The sequence below is a fragment of the Protopterus annectens genome, chromosome 2.part2, assembly GCF_019279795.1.
Source record: "Protopterus annectens isolate FY-2018-M chromosome 2.part2, PAN1.0, whole genome shotgun sequence".
NCBI classification, from domain to species: Eukaryota; Metazoa; Chordata; order Ceratodontiformes; family Protopteridae; genus Protopterus; species Protopterus annectens.
Genome location: NC_056730.1, coordinates 427,142,767 through 427,151,502, shown reverse-complemented (window position 1 = coordinate 427,151,502; position 8,736 = coordinate 427,142,767).

Genomic DNA, 8,736 nt, shown 5'->3' with positions numbered 1-8,736 from the left:
CACATAGTAGGAAAATGAAGATGGAAAGATTCAAACCATGTACTTTCAGCACTGGAAACAGAACTTTAGTCATCTGCACTTACACTTACTGCCAGATTTATTATAAGTTGAGTTACAGGAACAGGCATGGTTTGCTGCATGCCTCAATTCACTGATGGCTGTAACTATCAGTTTCCTGCAAAGGTACACAGAGCCCTACAAGCCAAGAGCATTAGTAGTAGTTGTGTCATTATCAAGAAGTCAGTCTTGCTAAAGAGTAAAAAGAGAAAAACTTAATGCCAGAAGACATCTGTGCCACAAAAAATAAAGAAAAAGGTTATCCAAAGTCAAGGAAGAGAAGGTTGGTAATATTTGGCTGTAGAATTGCAGAACATCATACGGAGGAGAAAAAAAAACTTAATATTAGTTAAAAAACAAATGCAAATGATAAACAATTTTCTGCAATACCCCCCACCCAAAAAAAAATCTTCCTACTCCAGGGACTGGGGAATAGAATTATTTTCCAGTCCCTTAATTTTACTGTGACATTATCAAGGAGTCAGGTTTGCAGATGAGTGATTTTTCCTGTACTTTAACAAATCACTATATGAGCAGAATAACAAGAAAAGATAGAAAATATAATGCTGCAAGATGTCTGTGTGTTAGAAAAAATAGTTATCAAAAGTTAAGAAACTGAAAATTGGTCATGTTTTGTTTTGAAATTTACTTGGTAAGGGAAACAAGAGCATGACATTAGTTATAAAATGATTGAAATCAAAGCATTTTCAATAGCATTCAGGTAAAATATAAATAATTAAAAAAAATCTTTCTACTGCAAGCAACTGGAAACAAAATTATTCTCAAATCTCTCTCTTCCCAGCAGTGGCTGTCAAAGCTGAAAATGGCAATGCTATGTATTACTTTTAAATGTGGCAATACCGTTCTGCCTGTTTACAATATATATACAGAGAGATAGCAGCTATACATTTCTTATAATCACAGCAATTATAAGTATATTTGAATATCCACAACCAACTTCACACATATATTTGAGAACTGTCAAAAAGAATTTACCCCAGTACACAGCCCTGTCATACATCACTGCTTATGCTTTTTGGGATAAACAAGTAAACATCCATCTTCACTTGTGTTCTGTTGCTTAACCACTGTTTTATCTATTATATTACCTACTAATTGACGATTAATGCTTTTAATTTGTCAGTTACTGTCTTTTGTAGAATAGTGTCAAAGGCCTTAGTAAAATAAGCTTTATGCGCTATCAATCCTTTCACAAGTTATGTTGTTACCACTTCAAGTACCCCAAGATTCAAAAGGCAAGCTCTCCCTTTAACAAACCCATACTGATCAATCTGTAGTAGAAGTAGGTCTCTGTACCATTTTGAATAAGCTTTATTATAACTTTGTCCATGATTTTATACAGAATGATGGTCAAACTGATGCCGCCAAAATTGTCTGGGACTTATGCGGCTCACCCTTTTGTGAACTGGTACCACAACAGCATGTCACCATATGTTGTGGAAGTATTAAAATGCTTACATTTTGTTTAACAGGGATGATCAATGTTCAGTTAGGCCTTCCTTGAGTCTGTGCAGGAAGCCACCAGACATGTTGTCTGGTCTAATGAAACCTGTGCTTTCAGCTTTACTTGTAATTGCAGTTATCATGTTATACTTATATAATGGTTATTTCCATGTATCTCTGCAACACTCTGACATATTGCTTTGCAAATAATCAGAGGTAAGATATCTTTTAGACTTAGGCCAGTTATTTCATAGTGTCCTTTATCCTTAAACAGGTCTAATTTTATTAAGAAAACCATTAAACTTAAGTGAAACAACACAGAATGTGAATACCTAAGTTATACTAGCTGGCGACATATATGTGGTATGATTACTTATATAATATAAAGGTTAAAGTGAAGGTCCAGATACTTTTGTGTGTGTAAGTGTAAACTTCTTGATAGTATATGCTGCACATTGTCACTGTGTTTTGAAATGCAGTACAAAGTGAATGTACAGAAAAAGCTATAATGTAGATGTAATACCGTCTTCTACAAGAGTAAGCAATCCACTGGTAAAGTGAATACATTATGAAGCATATCACACATTTTAATTCTAAAAACCCTTTTCACTATTTTGTGAATGCAACTTTACCCAGTGGTCAAAGTTCTTTATATCACCACTTCATAATTATCAGGCTTTATCTGCTGTATGATAAACTGTATAAACATTATTGGAATCAATTTCATTATGTTTTGTGTTTCCATTTTATGGGTATTTGTCACATTTTTGTGGAATTAAGGTTGAGAGTTGTGTTACGGCCTCAAGTACACAGATTCATCTTATCCTGCGGACTGAACTACAGAAAGTTTTTTTTTAGTATTTTTTCTAAATTATTGTTTTATTACACGTTTAGTTTAGTATATTTGGTTATTTTTCTTTTTTTAAGGACAAGACATGATTTGTGTATGGACATTGCAGTATATTGCTCACATTGCATAGCATTTAGAATAAAGTTAAGTGGGGCTGAGTTATGGTAGTAAACAGTCGTCTTCTTCTTCTTTTGGCTGCTCCCGTTAGGGGTCGTCACAGCAGATCAACTGTTTCAATTTCTTCCTGTCCTCTGCATCTTGCTCTGTCACACCAACCACCTGCATGTCCTCTCTCACCACATCCATAAACCTTATCTTAGGCCTGCCTCTTTTCCTGTTACCTGGCAGCTTCATCCTTAACATCTTTTTCCCAATGTGCTCTGCATCCCTCCTCAACACATGTCCAAACCAACGTAATCTTGCCTCTCTGGCTTTGTCTCCAAACCTTCCAACCTGGGCTGACCCTCTAATATACTTATTCCTAATCTTGTCCATCCTCGTCACACCCAGTGCAAATCTTAACATCTTCAACTCTGCCACGTCAAGCTCTGACTCCTGCCTTTTTGTCAGTGCTACTGTCTCCAACCCATATAACATAGCTGGTCTCACTACCCTCTTGTAGACCTTCCCTTTCACTCTTACTGGTACTCGTCTGTCACAAATCACTCCTGACACTCTTCTCCACCCACTCCATCCTACCTGTACTCTCTTCTTCACCTCTCTTCCACACTCACCATTACTCTGAACTGTTGATCCCAAGCGCTTAAACTCATCCACCTTTGCCACCTCTACTCCCTGCATCCTCACCATTCATCTATCCTCCCTCTCATTCACACAGATATATTCTGTCTTAGTCCTGCTGACCTTCATTCCTCTTCTCTCTAGAGCATATCTCCACCTCTCCAGGGTCTCCTCCACCTGTTCCCTACACTCACTACAGATCAGTGTCATCTGCAAACATCATAGACCACGGGGACTCCTGTCTGATCTCGTCTGTCAACCTGTCCATCACCATTGCAAATAAGAAAGAGCTCAGAGCTGATCCTTGATGTAATCCCACCTCCACCTTAAACGCATCCGTCACTCCCACCGCAGACCTCACCGCTGTCACACTACCCTTGTACATATCCTGTACCACTCTTACATACTTCTCTGACACTCCCGACTTCCTCATACAGTACCACAACTCCTCTCTAGGCACCCTGTCATATGCTTTCTCTAAAGACACAATGCAACTCCTTCTGACCTTCTGTGTACTTCTCCATCAACACTCTCAGAGCAAACATCGCATCTGTAGTGCACTTTCCTGGCATGAAACCATACTGCTGATCACTAATCATCACCTCCCTTCTTAACCTAGCTTCCACTACTCTTTCCCATAACTTCATGCTGTGACTGATCAGTTTAATCCCTCTGTAGTTACTACAGCTCTGCACATCACCCTTATTCTTAAAATTCGGTACCAAAACATTTTTTCTCCATTCCTCAGGCATCCTCTCACTTTCCAAGATTTCATTAAACAATCTAGTTAAAAACTCCACTACCATTTCACCTAAACACCTCCATGCTTCCACAGGTATGTCATCTGGACCAACAGCCTTTCTGTTCTTCATCCTCTTCATAGCTATCCTTACTTCCTCCTAGCTAATCCACTGCACTTCATGATTCACTATCCACACATTGTCCAACCTTCTCTCCCTCTCATTCTCTTCATTCATCAACCCCTGAAAGTACTCTTTCCATCTGCTCAACACACTCTCCTCGCTTGTGAGTACATTTCCCTCATTATCCTTTATCACCCTTACCTGCTGCACATCTTTACTAGCTCGGTCCTTCTGTCTAGCCAATCGGTACAGGTTCTTTTCTCCCTCCTTAGTGTCCAACCTTTTATACAACTCTTCATACGCCTTATCCTTAGCCTTCGCCACCTCTCTCTTTGCCATGCACCTCATCTCCTTAAACTCTTGTCTACTTTCTTCATCTCTTTGACAATCCCACTTTTTCTTCGCCAACCTTATTCTCTGTATACTCTTCTGTACTTCTTCATTCTACCACCAGGTCTCCTTGTCCCCCTCCTTCTTTCCAGATGTCACACCAAGCACACAGTAATGGATCCAAAAGGCTTATTCACTCTTACTATATTTCATATCTGTGTGAATTTGAATTACAGTGATTGATACTTACAGATTTCCATATCTGTAGTTTGGACTTTTTTGTCTGTTTATTTCCCTTTGCTTCTTTGTAATCTCCTTGTAGTATACATTTTTGACTGATTCAACACTATCTGAAATGCTTTGTAGCATCATAAACACTTGCCTTCTACTATAAGTTTTCATTTACTATGGATTCAAGGGGATTCAACTTCCCTAATGTAAATATTCCACGTTTCTTTACTCAGTAAAGTCTTGTGTTGTGCAATACTTAATTTACTTACATTTCTTTGATTTATGTAAATTACAGTTTTTACTGACACTTAAGTGTGAGTGCATAATTCTTAAATTAACTCAAAGTTTTTTTGGAAGTTTTACAATGGCTATGCAGGGAATTCCTTCTTCAAGTTTAAATAAAAAGAATGAACCTGAAGGTCTCAGGCAAACTAAAAGCATTCATTCTTATACTTAAGGTCAGGAGTTTGTTTTTTGTTTTTGTTCTCCCTAGATACAATGTCCTGAATGTTTTATCACTTCTACATAGCTAGCCTCCAAGGGTGATTCCCTTTATTTTTCTGCAGATTAGTAACAAATCCTCATTACCACAGTTCCAGAGATTCATGTCCTATAGAAAAACAAACAAGAACTGTGGCCAGTGTAACAAAATACCCAAAAAGTACGTTTGTGTGTTTACTCACCATAAAAGTAGGTGTTCAAACAGTAGAAATATGGCTGTTGGAACTGTAAATTTGATTTGCGTAATAGTTATCAGGCAATGTCAGTCCCCCTAGCTTTTCAGCAGTGGCACATCCCTGCAGGCATGAGAGTGTGCATTCTTGAGCTATGGGTGTTATGGAGAGGTCTGGATATAGTGGAATGTGCATCATACTCTTAACTCTTTCATTTCGGGAAGTGAGAAAGAAACTGAACAAAAGTGTAATAACAATAAGCATCCTTAGGGAAATCCAAAGGGGAAAAGACACACAAAAGCATGAATTATGTAAACCCCCCCCCAACACAAATAGCACTAATACAAGCTTTACCCTCAAAACAGTTTCTACCACCTCAATCAAAAGCATGCTCTCCAAACTAAAAACCTCATCAACAGCAGCCAACCTACACCCCAGCTATTTCTTGAATCTCACAGCAGATGCTATTGCTATCCCAATCTCCAGTATCATAAACAGATCAATTGTTGAAAACTATGTGCCCAAACTCTGGAAAATATCCTATGTTACACCCATACATAAAGGCGGGACCTCCACTGAACTTGGTAACTACAGACCCATTGCTTTACCCTCCCCCCTGGCCAAAATCCTAGAAAAATGCATCCGTACCTAGGTGCTAGAATATCTCCTAGACAGCAACATCCTGTCACCTACTCAACATGGTTTCAGACCTGCCCATAGTACCACTACAGTCCTCCTCTGCTTCACAGACTCAGTAAACCGTCTCAAAAACGAAGGCCTGCAGGTGTCCTCTCTTTTTTTTTTTTTTTGGATATGTCCAAAGCATTTCACACAGTCTCGCACCAAATCCTGCTAAACAAACTAAACCAATACCACCTATCAAATTCCACTCTTACCTGGTTCCAGAGCTACTTAACTGACAGGTACCAAGCTGTGAAATGGGAAAATTCTCTCCCCAGCTGCCCATAACTATAGGAGTCCAACTAGTTTTTATCTTAGGACCCACTACTATTCACAATCTTCACAAATGACCTCCATACCTCCACACCTCCACACAGCATGCATCTATCATTCAGTATGCAGATGGTATTACCTTAATCTGTGCTGCACAAAACATTCCCACCCTCCTGCAAACAACTCAACTAGCATTCTCTGACATTGAAAACTGCCTTACCAAAGTCCAACTTATCCTCAAGCCAAAGAAAACTCGTCTTATGATTATAACCAGTTCTAACAAAAACACTAACAGTCATTTCACTATCTACTCCATAAATGCTACTCCAGTCGCTCCAGTGGCACAGACTAAGCTATTGGGAATAACCATAAACTCCCACCTAAAATTTGATAGTCATCTCAGCTTAACTATTAAAAAAGTACATGCCAAACTGGGATCACTCTACCGTATCAAACCATTTCTTACCAACAACACAAAATCAGCCATTGCTCACTCCCATCTTCTATCCACCCTACTCTATGCATCTCCCATTCTGACTAATGTCAGCAAAACTGAACTAAGCAAAATGGAAGCCTACTATAACAGAATTGCCCGCTTTGCTGCAAATTGCTCATATAGAACTCACCACTGTACTGCTTTGAGACAGCTCCACTGACTTGAACTGCCCAGACTCCTAACCTACAATCAGCTCTCCCTCTGCCATTCTGTTACCTCCCCAATAAGTGTCCTGGCCTCAAAAACCTAGTACGACATCACTCGGCCAAAATGCCTGTTAGATCATCAAGCAGACTACTACTAGAAGTCACCAACAGCTACAATAGCTTTGGAGATACACTATATAGTAGTTTATTTGCTAAAAAGTAGAACTTGCTCCCCACTAGCATACAAAACACATCATCCAAAGCCTCTTTTAAAAACCTCATTAGGCAACATCTCAAGCAAAGCTGGCAGTGTCATGATTGCTCCCCAGGCTAGTGAAAACAGATAAGGTACACATACTAAACCTAGAGTACTTGATAATAGTTTTCAGTCTTACTCACAAACACTGGCTAATGTACAATGTATGTACTGTACCTGTGTACTGTGTATGATTATGTTCCAAATTTCAGCTATACACCACAAATCTGTTAGTTACCTTTAATTTTAAATTAATATTTTCTTGTTTGTTCTCTCCACTGTAACTGTTGATGTGCTGGCTGCATGACACTGTAAAAACATGTCTATTGTAAATTGTGTGTATACTGATCATGTCTAAATATCTAAATATATCTGTAATTTTTCTATGTAGAGCTTTTCTCCTCGGGCCTCTGGTAAAAAAGGGCCTTTTTGGCTCAGTCAGACACACAACAAATGTAAAATAAATAAAATGGACTAAGATTAATAGCTGAGAATGTCTTTAATACAGTAAAAGTATAATAACCAGTAGAACTGTAAATATATACACAGCAAAATAAAGTCTGTAACAGGTATAGAACACACTATATTACAGAAACCACCAGGCCCATAAGGTAAGATATATTAATGGATAGAAGACTGGAAGCTTGCTCTGCAGTAACAGTGCTACTATTGAAACATTTACTACTATGGTGACTGTGCTCATAAGGACATACTATAGCCATTATAAAGATTATTTCTATAGGACTTATAAACTGACCAGGACAACACCAAGCAGTGCATCCTGCTCTCACAGAAATGATTGGATGGACTGCAACACACCTAAAGAACAGCCAAAACAAATCTTGATGTACCTCTGTACTGCACATCCAGTTTGTAACATTAAGAAAGACTGTGGTTGTCCAAGCAGTAACCCTGCAAATACTTTGAAGAGAGACAATTTTGAAGACAACCTGTTGTAATAGTTGCAGATCTCAGATAATGGACTTTGACCTCCTCATTCAAAGATTTTGTAAAAACAAAAAGTAATATAATTCGCTAACGATGTGGAAAGGGTCTGCTTATTAAACTGATGGGCATATTTTTCCTTCATAATTGGCAGAAACACTGATCAGACTGTCTTAGAGGTTTTGTTCTCTCTTTGTAGTGTATGAGATGACCATGAATAATTTATTTCCCTTATTATCTTGTCAAGCTAAATGGGTTGGCATAAGGAAATTTCATAGACTAGTATATGCATGAAAAAATAAATATTATTAATGAAACTATGTCTTTATGGAAGACTGTGTAAGGCTGTTTACACATTAATAGTTGCAGTTTAGAAATCCTTCCATTAGTGACAAAACGCTAATGAAAGAGTCTTACAAGTCAGATATTGAGATCTGCTGAACAAAGAAACACAGAAAAAAGTAATGTACTCTTTTTAGTAACAAGCTGAAGTCCCATATGGGGTGACAAGCTGCTTTGGAAGCCTTAGAAAGATTTGCATTGTAAACTATTTTAAAGAAATATGAGAGGCCACTGTAGGAAAAATGGCATGCAAGCAGAAAGGTTAGGTAAATGTATTTTAATGGAAGAATGAGCTAGACCAGTATTTGTCAATAAAGTATTGCAATATTTGAAGACATGAACAGGAGACTGCATCATAACCATAGTCTTGACACCAGAAAGGGTTCC